Genomic DNA, 21,853 nt, shown 5'->3' with positions numbered 1-21,853 from the left:
AGCTTCTCAGGCAGAAAGTGCACTACTGCTAGTAGCTATCATATCATTTGTCAAACTGATGTCATTTTTCCAGTTCCACCTCATTTACGTAACAGGGGTTACTATTCAAACCTGGGGTCTTTGATTCCCTACTGGTGGGTGTTCAATTCAGGATGGAGTCTGGGAGTGGTGACCTCTGCTCGAGATGTTGAGGAATTCCTGGTATCCCGGGATATCAGGGGTGCGTACTTCACATTCCAATCTGGCCGCCTCTCTAGGTCTATCTAGGGTTGCACTACAACTATGTCACTTCCAGTTCTAAACACTGAGCTTGGCTTTTACACAACACCGGGGGTGTTCATCAGGGCCATGGCAGCCTGTATACTCCCGCTCCACAAACCAGGAGTGGACATAATTCCATATCTGGGCGACCTTAACTTACTCCAGGGAGTTGTTGTTACGGAGTGTTGTTCTCTCAAATCAACTGTCCCAGGATCTCAAGTGGATCCTGAAGCTTCCAATTTCACATTTGAAGCCGATAAGGAGGCATTCCTTCCTGGGGATGATTCTCAACACGGAAGTGCAGAGGGTGTTTCTACCGGTGAAGAAAGCGTTGGTGATCCAATCAATGGTCCAGGATGTCCTGATGCCAGCACAGGTATCGGTTCATCAGTGCATTCGCCTTCTGGGGAAGATGGTTGCCTACCAAGAGGCTCGACAGTACGGAAGATTCCTTGCACGGTCTTTCCCACTGGATCTCCTGGTCTTATGGTCAGGATCTCATCTTCACATGCACCAGCAGATATGCCTGTTGCCAAAAGCCAGAATTTCACTCCTCTGGTGGCTGCAAACTTCTCACCTACTCGAGGGCCGCAGGTTCGGGATTCAGAATTGGATTCATCTAACCACAGATTCAAGTCTCAGGGGTTGGGAAACAGTCGCTCAGGGGGAAAACTTCCAAGGAAAGTGGTCAGTTCAGGTATCTCTCCTTCCAATAAACATTCTGAATCTGAAGGCCGTGTACAATGACCTTCTACAAACGGCACATCTTCTGCGAGATCAAGACGTTCTGGTTCAGTCGGACAACGTCACAGCAGTGTCCTACATAAACAGGCAGGGCGGAACGAAGAGCAGGGCTGCAATGTCAGAGGTGACAATAATCCTCCTCTGGGCAGAGAAGCATGCGCGGGCGCTGTCAGCAGTCTTCATTCCGGGAGTGGACAACTGGGAAGCAGACTTCCTCAGCAGACACACTCTCCATCCAGGAGAATGGGGCCTCCACCTGGAGGTATTCGCAGAGGTAACAAGCCGATGAGGTGTACCTCAGATAGACATGATGGCCTCTCGCCTCAACAAGAAGCTTCGGAGAAACTGTTCCAGGTCACGAGACCCACAAGTAGTGACGGTGGACGCCCTGGTAACTCCGTGGGTGTCCCAGTCGGTGTAAGTGTTCCCTCCACTTCCACTCAGCCCATGGATTCTCAAGCTAATAAAAAGAACAAGAGTTCAGGCGATCCTCATTGCTCTGGACTGGCCAAGAAGTGCTTGGTACGAGGATCTTCTGGAGTTACTGCTGGAAGATCCGAGGCATCTTCCTCTTCGCGAGGACCTTCTGCAACAGGGGCCGTTCGCTTATCAAGACTTACAACGGCTACGTATGACGGCATGGAGGTTGAACGCCACATCTTAGCTCGAAGGGCATTCTAAACAAAGTCATTCCTACCCTGATGCAGCCTAGGAAGGGGGTAACGTCTAAACATTACCATCGCATTTGGAAAACGTACATGTCTTGGTGTGAATCCAAGAAGTTTCCTACGGTGGAGTTTCAACTAGGACGGTTTATCCTCTTTCTGCAAGCAGGTGTGGTTGTGGGCCTATGCTTGGGGTCCATAAAGGTCCAGATTTTGGCCTTGTCCATTTTCTTCCAGAAACAATTGGCTGTTCTCCCTGAGATTCAGACTTTCTTGACAGGGATTCTGCACATCCAGCCACCCTTTGTGCCTCCTACGGCACCTTGGGATCTTAATGTGGTGCTGCAGTTCCTGCAGTTGGATTGGTTTGAGCCTTGGAACTTGGAAGGTGGTCACACTGTTGGCATTGGCATCTGCTCGACGGGTGTCGAAATTGGGGGCATTGTCATGCAAGAGCCCCTACTTGGTTTTCCATGAAGATGGAGCTGAGCTCAGAACGAGTCAGCTATTTCTTCCAAGGGTTGTGTCGGTTTTTCATATCACCAACCTGTTGTGGTGCCAGTGGCTACTGACTCCTCAATTACCTCACAGTCCTTGGATATTGTTATGGCTTTGAAAGTTTCTGTGAAGAGGACTTCTCGTCACAGGTAGTCGGACGCTCTGTTTGTCCTTTTATGGTCCCAACACGGTTGGGTGTCCTGCTTCTAAGCAGACATTTGCTAGCTGGATCGGGTTTACAATCCAGCATGCTTATTCTACGACAGGCTTGCCATGTCCAAGATCTGTTAAGGCCCACCCTACTCGTATAGTGGGTTGTTCCTGGGTAGCTGCCTGGTGTGTCTCGGCTTTGCCGACCAGCTGCTTGGTCGGGGTCGAACACGTTTGCTGAACTTCTACAAGTTCAATACTTTGGCATCTGAGGACCTAAAGTTTGGTCACTCCATTCCGCAGGATCCTCAGCACTCTCCCTCCCGTACTGGGAGCTTTGGTACATCCCCATGGTACTAAATGGAACCCCAGCATCCTCTAGGACGTAAGAGAAAATATGATTTTAATGACCTACCGGTAAATCCTATTCTCGTAGTCAGTAGAGGGTGCTGGGCGCCCGCCCAGTGCTTCGTTTTGCTGCGTTGCTACTTGGTTAAGTATTGGTTCAGCTGTTGCTGTTTCACTTTCATGCATGGTTAGCATGGTTTCTTCAGGTTACATGCGGATTGGCATGGTTGCTTCCTGTTTCATGCTAGATAAAATGTTTTCTTCGTGTTGCATGATGGTTGGCATGATTTCTTCATGTTTCATCCTGGTTGGCATGATTTCTTCATGGTGCATGGTGGTTAGCATGGTTTCTCCATGTTGCATGCTGGTCAGCATGTTTTTTTTTCCGATTCAGTGTGAGCTGGTGTGACTCTCACCACTATCTGTATCTCCTCTCGAAGTATGTCGTCTCCTCGGGCACAGTTTCTAGACTGAGTCTGCTAGGAGGGGCATAGAGGGAGGAGCCAGCCCACACTGTTAAACTCTTAAAGTGCCAGTGGCTCCCAAAGGACCCGTCTATACACCATGGTACTAAATGGAACCCCAGCATCCTCTAAGGACTACGAAAATAGGATTTACCAGTAGGTAATTAAAATCCTATTTACTCTCCTTCCAAAGTGGTGTCTTCTCCTCTAGCGTCGAGATCCGGTCCTCTGTAGCAGCAGTAAATGTGTATGAGTGTGTGTGTGTGACCGCTCTGTGGAGTGTCATTCCTCCGGAGCCGGCCACTGGGAGAACTACATCTCCCAGCATCCCCTGAGCCTCCCAGCAGCCACCTACACAGTGGGAAGATGGAGGGTATACCACTGGGAGCTGCAAAGATCACTGTACAGGTAAGTATACATTTTTTATTTATTTCTTCTTACTCACGTTGGTGGTTTTTCAGCAATGAAAACCCTGCAACCATTTTTCTCCTTCATCCACTAGGGGCCACTGGAGCGTAGTTACAATGGGGAAATAGTAGGCAGTAATTGGGAGCTGGCACTTTAAAATTCTCACACTGTGGCTAGCTCCTCCCCTACTATCTCCCCTCCAAGCCAGTCTTAGTTTAGTGCCCGAGGGAGCTGGTTCACTTGGGTTTAGCTGAAGAATTTTTTCCTTTTTCTTTATTATTTTATTTTTCTATCACACACGCACAGACTGGCAGCTCTGCCACTGCCAGTCTGCACCGCGGGAGCTGCCGGCGGGGTCCCATCGCAGCTGCGTGCGGCTCGGGATGGGCCCCCGGCTGAGGGAGACACTGAGCTCTCCTGAGTTGGCCGGACACCGCTGCGTGCGGCGCGTGTCGGGGCCGCTCCACCAGCAGAAGATTCCGGCAGCATGGCAGCGGTGAGTATACGTGGTCGGACACCGCTGCGTGCGGCGCGTGTCGGGACCGCTCCACCACAAAAAGATTCCGGCCGGACACCGCTGCGTGCGGCGTGTGTTGGGGCCGCTGGGTCGAAACGCCTGACGGAAGGAAGCGGTGAGTACAATCTCCCCCCCTCCAGACTGATGTATGTTTTTACATTTTTCAGTGTTTTAATACAAGGCTCTCCTATACTTTCCAGTCATAGCCAGGCTGGAGTGCATAAAAGGCGCACTTACTAATTTGAAATTGGCGCCATTATGTGGGGGGCGGAGCTTCAGCCCGCTCTGTAAGCGGGCTCAGCGCTCTTCACTCCCCGGCTGCAGCATATAGGCAGCCGGGTGATACATTTACACTCCCCGGCTGCAACATACACACTTACAAGCAGCCGGGGGATAATGTGGTTTTTAATTTGATAAGTGACCGGGGCAGGGGGGCGGAGCTAACTCCCGCTCTGTTCGGCGGGCTCAGATCTCCGCTCCCCGGCCGCACACCGCTCCCCGGCCGCAGCATTCAGGCGGCCGGGGGATGCAGGGAGAAAGCACAGCAGCGGCCGCCAAGAACTAGGACGAGGGGGCGGAGCTAACTCCTGATCTGTACGGCGGGCTTTCTCCGCTCCCCGGCCGTTGCATGACGAGACGCCGCTCCACAGTCCCCCGCTCCCCGGCCCGCTGAAAGCTCCTTTCCTCTCCTGGCTGCGCAGGGAGGATTCTTAACATTCTTAACATGTATAAGGGGGGGGGGGGGGGGGTGTTGAAGCTTATTCCCCCCGGCGGCGGCTCCCAGCTCTCATTTTCTCTAGACAACACATCCAGTCTCTGGGGTTTTTAGCTTTTCTGTGCAGTGTGCTACAGAAATATTTGTTATATCTTGCTTTGGCTACATTCCTCCCTGCAGGGGAGTCCTCTGCCCGGCATTTCAGACATTTATATCAGGAAACCTGCTCTATTACAGGAGCTGGGACTCAGCTCATTAATAATTAAAAATCTACTGTGCACTATTTCTTTACCCTACAAATACACAGTATTTATCTACCCTATTAGGTGCACAGTATTTATCTACCCGGTGGGCTTCACTGTGGTGTGTGTATATAGATATAAGTAGATATCTATATTTAAGTGTGTGTGGGTATGTATATAGATATATCCATACAATACCATATATAGGGGATAAAACAGACACTTCCGCAATGTTTTCTAATAACAAGATACCCCACCTTGCCACATAACGTTTTCCCCCATCTTTTCTCACAGGCTGGTCACCATTTTGAAAAGCCAGCGGAACCTCAGAGAAACATCTGGTGCACCTTAATTAGCGGTACACTACATACAGGGCGGGGTGTTGCCTTCCCTTTATTATTCCTTGGTGTCACTAGTTACTAATGCTATTTGTAATTTGGGGAATGAGTGTAAGGCATCAGACAAATAGCGCTGTGGCTCAATATGCTAGTAGCGGGTATCTGAACAGGGGTTTGAATCCAAGAGATCCTATAGCCTAGGGCTAAAACTCCTGTCCCACAGCGCAGCGCTACTGGTTCAGGTCTCCGCTGCTCCAGAAAGTTTAGTTGAATCGTGTCGGTCACACATTATAGCGCAGACCTTACATAGGGCTGTGTTTGTTTAACCCACCTTTTCTCCTTTCGTTTGTCTCACCTGGGATAGTCAAAGAATTCCCTCTTAGGTGTGAAGTATGCGGTGGAGCCATCTGCAGAGCCCTCCACGCACCTGCAGGACACTCCTGTTTGAACAGCTCAGATTATGCAGGTAATGTCACTGGTAACCAGAGACCTTGTATGTCATTTCACCTCTCCAGGTTTCTAAAGGAACCTTGCTAACCTTCCATGTTACAATAATGATGATGTCTGTTTTCTGTGGAGTCTGAACCAGTGTCTCAGAATATCCAGGTGCATTATACAGCAGTTCGTCTGAGACTGCAGGTAAAGGAGGCGGACACGTCAAGTCCATCAGGGTTCGACACCGATGACGAAATGACAGCGACTGGTCCAGTTTCGGATGAGCTGGCCAGCCTCCGGTAGACGGCCGGCAGACACCCGAATACACAATTTCAGGTATCAAACAATGTTTGTTTTCCTATCCTTTCCCCGCAGACGGCAGGAAATGGTATCAGTACCTCTCCAGGGTATACCCCTCGATGTATCGCCGGTCCAACAAGCTGCCGTTTTCCTGAGGCAACCTTGCTCAGGGACCCATCGAAGACATATACGGCAGCAGGGTTCTACCTTGTCCGGAGCAGGTAGGTTGTGGAACAATTGTCCTCTAGGTTACAGGATGTTTCGCATCAGGATCAATTGATACTTTGGTACGGGTCAGAATCACGATTCTGCTTTATGTTCTTTGGAGGTCTCCACGTCTACAGACTCGGAACCTGCATTTTCGCTTGGGCTGTCTTAACCCGACGACCTCTGGGGCTGCGACAGTGACAGGTGAACATGAAATCCTACGGGGCAGATGGTTCAGGGGAAGGAACTTTCTGCAGGATTTCTTGAACCATTGGAGGTAAGTCCACTTTGCTTTCTCCTACTTCTGCCCCAGCTCCAAGACAGACCTTTACCGGTCTTTCCTTTAGAGTTTTACCGTGCCCTTTCAAGCTTTCGACTCCACACGGGCGATATCTCCGTCGCCAGGGGATCTCAAAAAAAAAAAAAAAGCTGAAGCAGAGGTTCAACAACCTCGGTCCAGTCTGATTTTACATCATCCTATACACACACTACAGGTCAGACTTTCCTACCACCTGGAGGGTCCCAGGGTGGGCGCAGGTCGGTGGAAGAAGGCTTGGCCGGTTACAGACTAGATTTGGAGTACAACCGTCTCGGGAGTCCCTCGGCAGGGGTCGGCCGATTTACGATGACAAGAGAGTCATACTGCAGGCGGCGCTCCATATGCTTCTAACCGCAAAGGGTGTTGATCCCTGTTTTTTACATATCATTTGAATCGAGACAGTTCTCAGGCCTTTGGTTTTTTCACGTTCCGAAGCCAGTTGGCTCGGCCAGGCCTATTCTGGCCTTAGAATCCTTTCAGTCTGTGATTGCTAGTTTGAACAAGAAAGGGAGTTTTACGCGTCCCTTGTCTTCAGGGATGCCTGTTTACTGATTTCCGTTGGGTTTCCTCATCGGGCTTTACTCAGAGTCGCATTACAGGATTCTCATTTTCACTGTAAGTCCTTTCCTTTCGGTCTCTCTTCCGCTCCCACAGGGTTCAGGAAGATCACAGAATAACTCTTTTCAAGGGGGTGACGTTGGTTCCCTAATGGGACAATCTACTGCTACTATCCTACTCTGTACATTACGTGGCTTCTGAAGATCCGGAGGATCCAGGAGCTTCTGGTTCGACACAGATCCAATTTATGCTCCTCGTAGACGTTTTCTCAACACAAGTTGCGACGCAATGAGTGGTCGCCTACATTCCCCTCTGAGCGGGGGACAACAATCTTCTTCCCAGGTCAGGCTACCAGGTCAGACTCCTGGGTGAGGGAACATTCCCCGGAGTTTTGTCAGCTGGTCTGCTGTGGGCGGAGATTTCGAATCTACCTCAGGGCGTTCTGACTGACTCTTTAACTCTTTACTACTCACGGACGTGAGCTCTGGTGGCAGTATCCGAGGATGCCCTCAGGGCTCCTGGGAGTTTCTGGTTATTCTATCCTGCCTCCTTTTCTATTTCTACCTCACTTTCGGTAACACAGGAGGGGAATATGCGTGCTAGTCCTCTCGGTGGCTCTGGTTGGGCCACCCATGACTTGAAGATACGGCTACACCTGTTGCCAGTAGAGGAGCCTTGGCTCCTACCTAGACTGGACTGTCTACTTCAACAGGGTCCTTTTCTTTGTTCAATCTTACACTGGTTTCATTTAACCGTGTGACTGTTCACGAGACCTCAGAAGGGAGGAGTTCCCTAGTTCGGTTAGGCCTACTAGGCCCCGATTTCAGAAGTCTGTTACCTCTTCTCGCTTTTGCCACTTTTGGAATGCTGTATGGGACACAATAAGGATAAAAGGGGGTTTTCCCCTTCTTTCAGTTACCATTCAGCCGTCATCTTTGGTTTCTCTGGGAGGTTTTGCTCCGCTGCGCTTCAAACCACATTGACCTGAATTTTAGGTCTCTGCCTTTTTCGGTTTTCTTCCAAAAGAAATTAGCCTGGCGGCCGTAAGTTCGGGCTCTCTTTCAGGGAGTACTCTATTAGCTACTCCCCCGGCTGAGCTTCGGCCTCAGCGGTCGTTTCTTCGAAAGGGGATGTCCGTTTTTCATATAAATCTGACACTAGTGTTTTTCAGTCCTCTTTGAATGTTGTCAGGGCTCGCTGACTCTCTTTACAGAGGTCTTAGGCTATTCGACAAAGGGTTTTTTCTTCTTTATTCTGTACGATGCTCCCGTACTAAGTAGCCGGGGTCCCAGCATATGCTGGGCTGTTGGATACATCTTAACATTTCAGCGCACTTTACGCGCGTGGTGGGACCTTCGGGGGCAGCTGCCCGTGGGGTCTCCATGAATACCTTATGTCGGGCGGCTACTTGGTCGGACCGACATTCGTTTTGTCAAATTCTACAAGTTTGACACTTTTGCGGCCTCTGCATCACAGTTTGGCCGAGCGGTTTTACAGGACTCTCAGCGCTCTCCCACCCGATTTGGGAGCTCTGGGACGTCCCCATTGTAACTACGCTCCAGTGGCCCCTAGTGGATGAAGGAGAAATCAGGATTTTGGTACTTACCGATAAATCCCTTTCTCCGATTCCACAGGGGCCACTGGACGCCCGCCCAGCGCTGTTCCTCCTTGTTTTTTGCTTAACCGTTTGCAGATCACCATATGACTGCTTGTTGAGTTCGGGCTAGCCGGTTGTTTGTTAGGTTCTGTTCCAGGTTTGGTTTGTGTTATCCTGGTTTACAGGGCTTCATTAACCTCCTCTACCTTACGGTTTGTTTATTCCAGCTCTCCTCGGGCACAGTTTTAGGTAGACTGGCTTGGAGGGGAGATAGTAGGGGAGGAGCTAGCCACAGTGTGAGAATTTGAAAGTGCCAGCTCCCAATTACTGCCTACTATTTCCCCATTGTAACTACGCTCCAGTGGCCCCTGTGGAATCGGAGAAAGGGATTTATCGGTAAGTACCAAAATCCTGATTTCTTTAATTGGATACCATGGGTATCGAGAGCACGCATACCAACAGTATTCCAAAATTGGATGTGATGTAAACAAGGTTTTTTACATCGCTAAACCTCGCTCCCAATTGAATTCCTCCCAAACAGATGAGTTGAAGTATCAAGTAGAAGTTTCCTTTATGTCCCGTACGTTACATGGAATGGTTCATTTGTTAACAGCTAAAACATCCTTCAAATATGGTTTTTCGACTGCCCCTTCCAGAAATGATCAGCCAGGTGAGCGGTGCGGGCTATGTGTCTCAGCCAAGTGGGCAATGCATAGTGGCGGATCCAGCTGAGAACTCGGCCAAGGAGAGGAAATGGCAGTCGCCTCTGCCCAGAGGGGCACTGTTTCCAGGAGACTTCCCTACACTTCCTAAGGTCTCTTAGAGCCACCAAGATCTGGGGGTCTGCCGGGCATTCTTGGAGAGTAGGCAAGTATGGAATGTAGTGTATGGTGTACACCCCTTTCTGTCATTAGGACACAATTAAAAAAAAAAAAAAAACTCCCAGAAAATAAAAACCCTCCTCATCTTATATACTACTGTATTTTTTTTTTTTTTAAGAAGACCTGGATGGATCTGTTTTAAATGCATACATTAACAATGTTTGTTGTGTTTGAATAAACAAACACATTTCTGTATAATCTCTTCTATACACGATTGCATACCTCCCAACATTGCGCTATATGAAAACCGTACTCTGACTGTGCCTGCTCGAAAAAGGGGCAGAGCCTCCCTGGGAAGGGGGTAGAGCCTCATTGCATCAGTGTGGGGGCGCGCCCATCACTCTCTGAGATGCTGGGCAGCCCCCAGGCTCTCCCCTTGCACTGTGAATAATTTCTATTTAGTGGTGACAGTGCTCTTCCTCCCAACCAATCCCCACTTTCGCACCCATGACCCTCAAAAAATTGGGAGGTATGTTATTGAAGCACACACACATTATAGTAGGATTGTTTTACATTTTTTAAGGCTCTATTTAGAATACATATAAACCTCTTTTCTCTACTGTCTCAACTGGAGAAAATATACTTTAGCTTTTAAAACGCTTGTATAATACACCAAATGAATCCAAAGTGCAAGACCACATCATCATGCCAAAGTTCAAAAATCACATTTATTATTAAATTGAACACACAAAAACATTTGAATATAAAGAGTGGTGCTACAGTGATTTACTGTAAAGCACAATACACAGTCTGCTTAACAAAAGTCCAAAACATCCACACAATATAAAACATTACCCTATACCTAGGGCTAGGTAGACTGCATGTCCCATCGTATTGTAGTATTCATATTTTTCTGCTGTCCCTCCCCCGGACTGATTGTATATATGTGGATTTATCCCCTCTCTGCTGTACATTGTATGTCTGGCTCCTATATACAGTACAACATATTTGTATACACAAAACATGTTATTGTAAGATACAGGTGTATGTATGGCTGTCTGTGTATATATTATAAGCATTAGCAAAATGTAACATGTTAATTGTTGAATATGGTTATCATTAGCTAATTAAGTGTTTGGGAGAAATTATCATTGGCTCTTCCACATTTCAAATACAAGAATATAGGGTTTACATGTAATATGCAAGCAGAAGTGAGGGGCTAGTTTTCATTCTAATACCTGTTTTGATATATACATATGTGCATACCCAGAAGTGGATATATTTGCATAGGAAATTTCTGAGAAGGGCCTGTAACCCATTTCATAGTCGTGTCTGAATTGTTTATGTGTGTTCCTAAGGCTCACACCTTGTTGTTACTTAGTTTACTATTGGAATTATACAATTTATGAGACTAAGGCTGTGTGTCACTACTTTTTGTGGGCTTTACCCACTCTGTGGAACGCCCTCCCTCATACAAGACTTGCCTCTAGTCTCCAAACATTCCCTGTAAACACGCTTCTTCAGGTAAATGGATGAAATTCCTAAACCACCCATATAAGCTATTCTACCCAATTATCTCCCCTACACAGTTCACACAAAATGTATGTGTTCTCTTTCTACACTCACATTAACCCTCTGGTCCCAAACCCAACATTGCTGTGTGAATGGATCATGCATACAGCCCACCAAGAACCTCTACAAACTGGCTGAACCAATTTGCAACAGGTAGCACTTATCTTCATGCATCAAATTCCTATTTCCCTGTAGAATGTAAGCTTGAGAGCAGGGCCCTCTGATCATTCTGTATCTCTGTTATTACCCTGTCTCATTTTATTTACTGTTCTATTCCCATTTGTAATGTGTAACTGAATATGATGGCACTATATACAAATGTTTATAAGTAAAGGTATATCAGTTTTCAGTGAATTACAAAACTTTACATTGTATACGTCTATATGTCAAGCTTACTGTTTTTCCATCTCAATCCACCTACAGACTCCCACTGAATTTACAAGTCCATACAGAAGTACAAACCCAGCCTCTAAACACTTCTGGTACAGTCCTCTTGTGTCTTACACTACCATTGTCTGGGAACATACCAAGACTCACCCATAAAGACATTGGGCCTGATTCAGAGATGGATGATGTTCACCTAGCTGCTTCGTCTTTGTATGCAGCAGCTGTGCGATATTAAGCTAATGCTTCAGGGAGTGTCCTGTGCAAATAGATGCCTCCTGCTGGCTTCTCTGATCAGCACCTGTGTCCAAAGACACAGCATCAGATCATCTTCTTGAACATTGGTCATCTGAGTAACAACATCTCAAGTTACTCAGGATGACTGGGAAATTCAAGCTGCTGGAGCCAGAGAAGCTGCAATGGTTTCAGCAGTCCCAGAGAATGGGGCAGATCCCCCATTTTCTGCAATGCTACATGCCGCCTCCCTAAAGTGCCAGCATCATGTCAACCATGCTACTGCATTCAGGGCACTACAAGCGACAGCGCAGCCCAGGATCTGTACGTGCACAGTGTGGCTCCTGCGCATGCACAGATCCAGAAACTTGCGAGATGTACATAAGCATCGGTTTTGCCAAGAATTTGTCTCTACATTTTAGGAATATTTATTTCTTAATTGCTTTTTGAGCCAAATTGGAACAACAAATTGTCCATATCATCTAGTGTGTATGCACTATTGTGTGCTCCCGTGCGTCTTTAATGGCATCTTCAGATTTGCGCCTTCAGTAAAGGCAGATCTGAAAATATCACTTGTGGCACCATGCAGTGTAATGAAAGATGGAGCAAAATGTTGTTCTGTTGTTCATTGCATCGAAAAGTGTGTACCGGCAATCTTCCATGGTCCGGAGCAAAGATAAAACCATTGGCAAGACTGACGGTCATCTAGCGTGCACCCAATTTAAAGTAGGAGAAAAAGATGGGGTTTAGATAGAGCGCAACACAGAGAAAGTCCATGGGGGGGGATTCAATTATCCGCAGGGTTTACCACATTACTAACTGCCGGCAAAAATCTCTGCGGCGCAGGGAAAGGCTATTCAATAAAATAGCCTTTTTACCAGTGTCAAAAAAAATCAGGATTCACGCACGAAAAAACGCTGATTCCGAGTAAACTGCGGAATTAGTGTGTTTTTTCCTGTGCGCGACTGATTTTTGTTTTGTTATACGCAGACTTTTCCTCACAGCTTCAGTTCAGTCTGACCCTGGTGACTCACACGTGGGTAAACCCTGCTAACTGAATAAGTCAATTAGTTGCGCGGTAAACCCTAGTGTGAACGGATGATTTTACGCCAGTCGGGATGCCGGGCGTCAGTATACTGACAAAGGCATCCCACCTGTCAGCGTGCGAGCGCAAAGAGTCCCCTTGCGGGTTCGGTGGCTCGCCATAGGTTCTATTCCCACTCTATGGGTGTCGTGGACACCCACGAGTGGGTATAGTCCCTTTGAGCTGGGATTCCGGCTGTCGGTATTGTCAGCAGTCGGGATTCCGGCGTCGGTATCCTGACCGCCACGATCCCGACCGCCGGCAAATTAACCGCATCCCAACAGTACTGTATGTGCCAGTATTTAAGGTATATTTGTATTTATACTTTTTTTTTTTTTTTTTTTTTTGTGTAAATATATGAGGCAATGTTTGTTACTAGTGCATTTTAGTGTCTTTTGGTCCAAAAGTTATAGCAAAAGTATACATGAGTTATGGAAAATGTAACTAAACATACTGTGTTCCCATATCTAAATGAGTTTGCAACAATGACTTATACAGAAAATTCAACAGCATTTACATTCCATAGATGAAGTGTGTTTCCATGGATACAGTAGAAATGTTGAGGATTACAATGACATTACAGTAACAGGTAAAAAAAAGAAAAACACAAAAGGCAGTGTTTTCTAATACTGGTTCAGCACACTGGTGCAGCCTTGTTCTGGGATTGGTGCACAGGAATGTCATTAACAATCTGGCTGGTCTGCTTGTGACTTTCAAGGGCCACATTGTGAAATCCATGTAAGTTTTCAGTTGGTGCTGATGGTATTTGAAAGGTTACAACACCTAAAATACTGGCAGCCTTAATATATTTTCTTCTACAAAGCATACCTGCTTAGATTTTACATGTTTCCTCTGGGAGATATCCTGGAGCTGACGTCCATTTAGGGGGGTCCTGGTAGCCTGACACTACCAAACCTGTGTTTACATCCCTGCACCCGCTGTACAATGGCAGAATGTGCAGCATACTGCAGCAGGGGTGGGTCTACAATCATGCAATTAACTGTGAAACACATCTCTGGTGAAGTGTGTGGGATCCGATAGGCTATTCTACTCTCCCGGAAATTCGGTTGACTGCCAGAAATTCCTGGAAAGTCGGCAAGTACGTGATTGGTAATAACGCAATAATTATCTGGGCATAGATTGAAACCAGTGATTATCAGAGCTTACAAATGTTGTAAAATAAAAATCTAGTGAATTCATGTTAGGCCCTGTTTACAGACTGAAGAGCTAATTCAACACAACATCGATATAATTTGTTCCTTGGAAACCGGGTTTATAAGAAAATGCTTGTCAGGTGAACATGGGGCTTACAGCGGCATGAATACCACTTGTAGGGGGTTTATATACTAAAGGTTTAAGGCAGTGGTTCCCAAACTGGGGTGCCGTGAGGCTCTCCAGGGGTGCCGTGAGGCTCTCCAGGGGTGCCTCGGGTTGGTGGTCCAGGACCAAATGAAATTATTTATAGTCAGAGTGTTAGGCAAAACCAGTGCTAGTGGCTGCCGATCATAAAACATATGGACAATCAGAAGCACAACTGTATACCACCACATAACTGACCCTAAGGATGACAGGTAGGAACAATTTACTTAGTTTAATATTTTTTTTCCAAATTTATCAATAAAAAAAACTTTTGGCCTAGGGGTGCTGTGAAAAAAGTGCTGATACTCTAGGGCGCCGTGATTCAAGAAAGTTTGGATACCATTGATTTAAGGGGTTTATTTACTAAAGATCGATTTTCATCCATTTTTATCGATTTCAAATTGATGAAAATCAACCTTTAGTAAATTTAGGGGTCTATTTACTAAGCCTTGGATGGAGATAAAGTCAACGGAGATAAACTACCAGCCAATCAACTCCTGTCATTTTTCAAACCCAGACTATGACATGGCAGTTAGTCAGGAGCGGATTGGCTGGTACTTTATCTCCATCTAAGGCTTAGTAAATAGACCCCAAAGTCCTATGTCTGCCAATCTGTATACAGGTTGCAGGTAGCTCCTACTTTCTGGTGTGTAGGTAACAAGGAATATTGGACATTCTAAAATATACTTCATGGTTTCAACAACAATCTCTCCGAAGTAGCTTATCTCCAATAGCTTGCATGTATAGCTGATTGTTAAAAAAAATACAACTTGAGAATGATAGTAGCATAAGAGGTAAAGATGATAGGAAGGCATTTGGAAAGGTTATTTGCATCAGATGTCCATGCCCTGTAGCTATAGATCCCGTCATCTGTGCCGTTATTCCACTGCATCCCTGCATTTGAATCATCATCATATTTCCACCTTCTCCTTCCAGCCATCCCTGCCGCTGCTCCTGCCACTGCCCCTGCTGCCGCTGCACCAGCAGCAACCCTGAAGGATCCATAGCGTGTAGGGAATTTTGCACGCATACGAGATGTCCCACGTGACCCTCCACGGGCCCCTCCTCTCGCACCACCACGACCTCCTTTCGGGGCGACACTATGAGTGAAAAGTGCCACCAGCAGCAGAACTGACCAACAAATGGCAGAGCTACCCCGCATTTTCAGATACCTTGGGATACAAGGGTTCAAAATATTAAATTAAATAGTATAAACTGTGTAACATTTTACCAAAAATGACAGTTGAATATTAAAAGTATATTATACTGGATATCATCTCATCTTTAAATCAACATTTTTTTTATGATACATGGATATTTTGCTGGTTAATACAATAATACCTTTACATTTGACAGAAGTTTAGAGTAATAAAGCATGCAATAAGAGCTGGAAGGCCATGAGAGCAGCAAGGTACTTGTCACAGGTCACACTGCCTCTAGGGATAACCACTTATGGTCGATGGTTTTGCCACCAATGGTTGAGATCCAATGGTTCTCGGCCATCAATGGTTGTCAGGTGGCGAAGGTGTTTTGTTTTTTCTAGGCACCAGGGACACAAACCTTCCCCCAGCAGGAAAGGGCCTCCATGGGTGCAAATCATCAATGGTTCTCCATCCATTGATAGTTTAATATAATCCATGTTAATCACAGATAACACAATCTATGCTGACTACCAATGGTTAACCCACCAATAGCCATCCCTAACTGCCAGCAGGGAAAAACTCATTAGTTCAAGAGGAGAACTGAGATTTACCCTGTAGGGAGAGCAGGAGGCATATCCGGGCTTTAGAAGCCTGGCTTAGTTTTGTAAGTTAAAGGAAGGATAGAGAGATGGATGAGCAGCCAACAATGTAGCCAGGAGAAGAGGTTATGTTTGAGGGGAGTTCCAAGAACCCGTGGGTGGCGATCCTGAAGGATTCCCAATGGATTACAACACACCAGTTATGTAGGGAATGACCAGTGATGGTTGCACATCACATGTAATGTTCGTTTGTCATGAGTGTCATTATGATTATGAGTTTGCAAGAGAGTGAGGCAGATAACTTTGCTGCATAATGCCATGAATACATTTAATAACCATTCTAAAACTAAAAAAATTAAAATAAACGCCATTTATAAATAGGGTAAATGTTCTAAGGACCGCCTCCGAAGCAGAACATGATTTGCACAAATGTATAATGTGTCCTGGTACCTGTCCCTGCCCATTTGGAGCAGGGAACCATAAGTTCAAAATGTGGCCGTATCACCAATGCAAAACACATGCACCTTGAACAGACATGCATGTGCACTTAATAAAGAACAAGTTGTGGAGTCAAAAGCCACAATACGCGTTTACATGAATGAGGTCCTAATTGTGTATCAAAATTCTGATATAATAAAGTACACTTATGGAATATCATTACTACATTATTATCTTTTTTTAACCATTGAGTGGCTGATTTAGCATTAAAACCAGATCAATTATCGGGTACAATGAGTGCAAAATTTGCAAATGGGAAACATTTGTGCTTGGCCGGATGGATGTAAAATGCACATCTGCTGTGAGGGGCAATACCTTGCACAACTGTAAAATCCAATATAAAAATAGAGCTGTTTGCCCTGTATACAGATTTCTGCATTTGTCAGCCTTGATGTGCAATATGATTTTTCAAAAAGTACATTTTTTAAACCCAGACATCATTTGCAGCTAACTTTATATCAGCCCCTTAGTGGGATCCTCAGCCATGTGCTGAAGCACACAAGTGCTCCTGCAGAGAATAAAACCCAGATTTTCCAATGATCACATCATGTAGCTGATTTTGGTCCCTTCAGATTGATGTGCTGCAGAGCTGGGAATGTTGGTGTAAAATGGCAGAGCAGACAGCTCGGGAATCCTAGTCTGATCAAAAATGGGTCATTTCCAGCCAGATCTGCCAGGATAGATCAGCTGTAAGAAACATGAATAATACATGGGGATGTATTAACTCAGAGCTGGATTAAGGTGAGGACAGAGCAAAGGAGATTATAAATGCATATTCTTTTATGATGATGAATATTATTATTATTATTATTATTATTATTATAAGACACAAGGGAGCATAATATACATACAGTACCTGATAATGATTATGGTGACAAATATTATTTTTTCCTATAAATACAAAATATTACATGACTGTGTATGTCCTTGCCTGTTGAAGCCACAGCATTAAACTATAATCCAGGTTACTGTATATCACTTTAATTTTACTTCACCGAACATAAAATCCTGCTGCTTTAAAAATACATATACCTTGGCTCCATGGCTGTTTGTAGTATTGTATCTGTAGTATGTACTGTCTCTGTTAATTAGAGTCAGCCAAGTGCACATTATTTTATATTTTATATTACAAAAGATTTTGATCAGAAAATGCAGATCTCACCTGAAAAGGAGTAAAGGCCACCAATGCTGTTAGATGCTCGTCTTCTATTTCCCCCACTTTCAGTCCTATGCCTCCTCTCGCTGCTGTGGGGGAGTAGTTTCTCTGTCGTCTTCCCGAGCACACAGAGGCTTGTTCCCGATGACTCCTCCCCAGTGATAGCAGATACAAGATTATAAATGAATTACTGGATGATTTCAGTGTTAACTGCTTTCTGATCATTAAGCAAATAAGCAGACATTGTACTTCCTCCCCCTGCTACACACACAGAGATCATTCAGACACACATGTACTTGGAAAATGTGTTAAAATGCATGAAAACAAAACACAAAATGATTGACTGGTACTGACCATTAAAAATAGGTTGTTAAAATGTTTAAACGTAAAGATGGCAATGAGAAGCCTATTTATTAAGCTGATGCCTTCCAGAAAACATGTAGACACGGCAGTTTCATGTCTATCTCCTACAGTATGTTTGGCAACCACAGTACCTATTATTCTCAATGTGCACTGTGTTCTGGGCCAGTCTCATCCAATTGTGATAGCTGTTCTAACTCTATGGAGCGTGTGGATCATTGGGTCGACATTATCTAGGTCGACCACTATTGGTCAACAGTGACTAGGTCGACACCTGAAATAGGTCGACCAGGTCATTAGGCCAACATGGAAAAGGTCGACATGGAAAAAGGGCAAGAGTTTAAAAAAAAAAAGGTGTTGTTTTCTTCGTAAAGTGACCGGGAACCCCAATTAGTGTATAGTGTTCCCTCGCAGCTTCGGGCAAGGTGCCTCGCTCCATTACCGCTGCACTCGGTTACTATTCCCAATCGTAGTCCACGTGGATAGTAAAGTATACAAAAGTTAAATAAAACAAAAAAAATTTGAAAAACTCATGTCGACATTTTCATGTGTCGACCTTTGCCATGTCAACCTAATGACCATGTTCACCTAATGCATGTCGACCAATAGTGGTTGACCTAATGAGTGTTGACCTAAGTGATGTCGACCTAAAGACCGGATACCCTCTATGGGGTAGGGATGGCCACCAACCATCAAGGTTTCAAAATCATTGATGGTCTATGCCCGAAAGCTTTTACTAATTACTTTTACTAATTTACTTGCCTCCTGCGATGTTCGGCTTCACCTTTAGCAACCACCTTTCCAGGGTGAATTAGGTCCACCCTGTACTCAGATGCCCCCAGGTCTTATGTAAGGACAAGGCGACTATTGGAGGCTGGGCAAGAGTAAATGCAATACAGTGAGACGTTCACTGGACACAACCTTGATAACGCTGCTCAATACTCAGACAGATAATTAACAGATAGTACGTGGGTGCAACAATGCAAAGGGTGATATAATAACAAACTGAAAGTACGAAATGCAACAATGCACAGGATGGTATAACAATTAAACACAGATGATATGTAAATGCAACACTGCACAGGGTGATATAAGCCACTTAACTAAATATAAATGCAACAATGCACAAGGTGGTAATAATAATGAAATAAGTGCGAATGACAAGAATCTGTGTGGAAGTTCCACACAAAAACCTGAATTCTAGGAGAGCTGGTTCCAGTAAGAAAAATGAACAAGACGGTATCCAAATTTCAGGAGTTCACAGGGATGACAGGTTCTCACATGTAGCAGAAACTATAACCAGTGATTTGGGGAGTGAACTGGAAGTGAATACTGTATAAAGGGAGTTGACCCAATCAGCTAGCTAATTATAAAAGTAAGTGCAGCTGCCCTGCTGCACATAGCTACAGACTAAGCAATGGGGAACGCCATCTGCCTGCAGCGTCCCCGTTGCTAGGAGTCCAGGGACTTCCAGTGCCCGGCAGCCAGTTGCTAGATGCCGGGCGGGTATCAGTAGGCCTTGTGCCCAGCATCAACTTGTTGCCAGGCGGGGACCGGTGGGAGATGCGGCGTCCTAGCTCCCAGGCAACGGCCGGGACGCGAGTCCACTGCTGCTGACAATCGTTTAATGATGTAGAAGGTAGAGGTAATGTAGATTTGTGCACTAGTCAAACTACATGAGCATCTACTTTGGGTGGAACTTCCCCTTTTAAACAGTCCACAGAAGGGAGAGGATAATAAGAATCCCATTTCTTAGGTATCTTAAATTTCTTACTGGGTGTTACCCATGCCTCTTGCATGATTTCCATCAGCTGACCTGAGTTAGGAAATTCTGCTATAATCATTTTTGGACATTTAAAGACAGGAATCTTAGATTTTAATATAGGCTCTACTACCTCTTCTATTGACAGAGTGGATTTTACTTCATAAATTAACTCAGGTATATCTACTGAGGTATGGTGGTCCTATTCTCTCCCATAGATTGTAAGCTTGTGGGCAGGGCCCTCCTACCTCTATGACTGTTTGTATTTACCCAGTTTTGTCTTCTAATTGTGTTCAGTTGTAAAGCGCAACAGAATTTGCTGTGCTATATAAGAAACTGTTAATAAATAATAAATAATTCTCTTGATGTAGACTCAGAGTGAGAGGATCCAGCTTCATCATCTGAAGTATCCTCGGATTCTGAAAACTGTGTAGACTGTGAGGATAGTACTCTGTGTCTATCTGTTTTCAGTTCCCTGGGCCTGTCTGCCTGTAACATTTGCTGAAAGGCAGCTGATGTCTGAGCTAAATCTTGGACTGAGTGTGACATCATGTTCATCCAAGGGGGTTGTTGCATGGAAGGGTTCTGTGTGTACCCCTTACCTGGCAATATAGCTAGATCCTTGAGGCGATCTGCTATATTGGATAAAACCTGTGCAAAAGATGCCCAAGGAGGTTCTTGTGCTTGAACAGGTACCTGGCTTAAGGCCAGTTTATTAACACATTTGAGGTTTTTAATGAAACTATAACATTTTGCACATAACCCATCTTGTACCAGGTCCTGAGAGGTTAACCCTGCTTTGCAGGACAAACATGATGTTAATGTAGGTGCTGACTCATCTCCTTTGCTTTTCTTACACATAACAGCAATATTTTTCACACAATCGGATTAATACTATGCAACAATGTGACAGTATTCACTTTACATATATTAAAAGTGAAGTACAATCAGACCCTACCCTGCTTTGCACCAGCATTGAGGGTATGAATCAAGAGAAAGCACTTTACTGTATTTACCTTATACCGGGAGACTAGCTTATCTAGACGCACAGTGAATAATACAGCAATATATGTTCATAGTCACTCATTTGCATCAGGCACCTATCCAACTACACAATACCGCCAAGGTAGGTAGGAAATCAGTGCTGTATCACCTGCCTCAGGAGAGCGGGATACAGGGAGACGTGGACCTCGCTTCTGTATTCGACCATGCGCTAACAAACGGCTAACAGAACCAGACGCACCAGTGAACACAGCCGCACAGCGACTCTGACTGAACTGAATATCTTAGCGTCTCAGACGGAAGCAGGATTATAAGTTCAAGGCAGAAAACTCAGAGGAAACTGGTCATGAACTGGGGGGAGGGCAACCAGGGGAGCGCCTTATTCCCCACTGCTGACATCCACCCCAGGGATCGCGGCCACTTACTAATCCCCAGAGCCTATGATCCCAAAGGTCTAGCACTGGTGCTCCCGAGGTGGACGACAACATCAGGAACTGTCCGGTAGTCTCCGTCCGAGACAGGCTGCTTTATATGCATCTTAAAAGGCTACCGGAAACAGATGCCTTACCTTCTCTCCATGCTCCGTCCGTAGTCCGTGATCGGCAGTGTGGACTTGCTAGTATATCTAGCTGGCGCCCATCAAAACAGCAGTGTTACACAAAGGTAACTGTTGTTGCGACACCGACGGGAAATTGTTGGAGCTGCTTTTTCTTTTATGCATTTAAGACACATCGAAAAACCGCTAAAAAAAAAGACTATAAAAATAATAAAAGCTTGTGGCTGCAAAAATAGGAATTTAATACCTGCCGGTAATTCCTTTTCTTGTAGTCCATAGTGGATACTGGGGAATGTACTTTAGTACCGTGGGGTATAGATCGGGTCCATAGGAGCCTGGCACTTTAAGAAATAAATAGTGTGTGCTGGCTCCTTCCCTCTATGCCCCTCCTGCAGACCTAGTCGAGGAAAACTGTGCCTGAGGAGACGGACATACCTTGAGAGAAGGATATACACATAAACAGCGGTGAGGTAATGAACCAACACACAACAGTAAAAGGATAGCAATGCTAACCAAACAGAGGGAAGCAACGCTAACCAACAACAAGATTAGCAATGC

General features: G+C 45.4%; 1 long non-coding RNA gene across 1 annotated transcript in view; it reads left to right on the top strand.

Annotated features, from left to right (window-relative positions):
• Window positions 1-15,491, top strand: part of LOC135055038 (uncharacterized) — a 76,347-nt gene extending 60,856 nt beyond the window's left edge. Inside the window, exon 3 of the long non-coding RNA XR_010243625.1 lies at window positions 15,157-15,491. This is a non-coding gene — a long non-coding RNA (uncharacterized LOC135055038). The remainder of the gene's footprint in view (window positions 1-15,156) is intronic.
• Window positions 15,492-21,853: the final 6,362 nt, after the last annotated feature.

Source organism: Pseudophryne corroboree, chromosome 3 (assembly GCF_028390025.1).
Source record: "Pseudophryne corroboree isolate aPseCor3 chromosome 3, aPseCor3.hap2, whole genome shotgun sequence".
Classification (NCBI taxonomy): domain Eukaryota; kingdom Metazoa; phylum Chordata; class Amphibia; order Anura; family Myobatrachidae; genus Pseudophryne; species Pseudophryne corroboree.
This window is presented reverse-complemented; position numbering and strand designations above follow the sequence as displayed.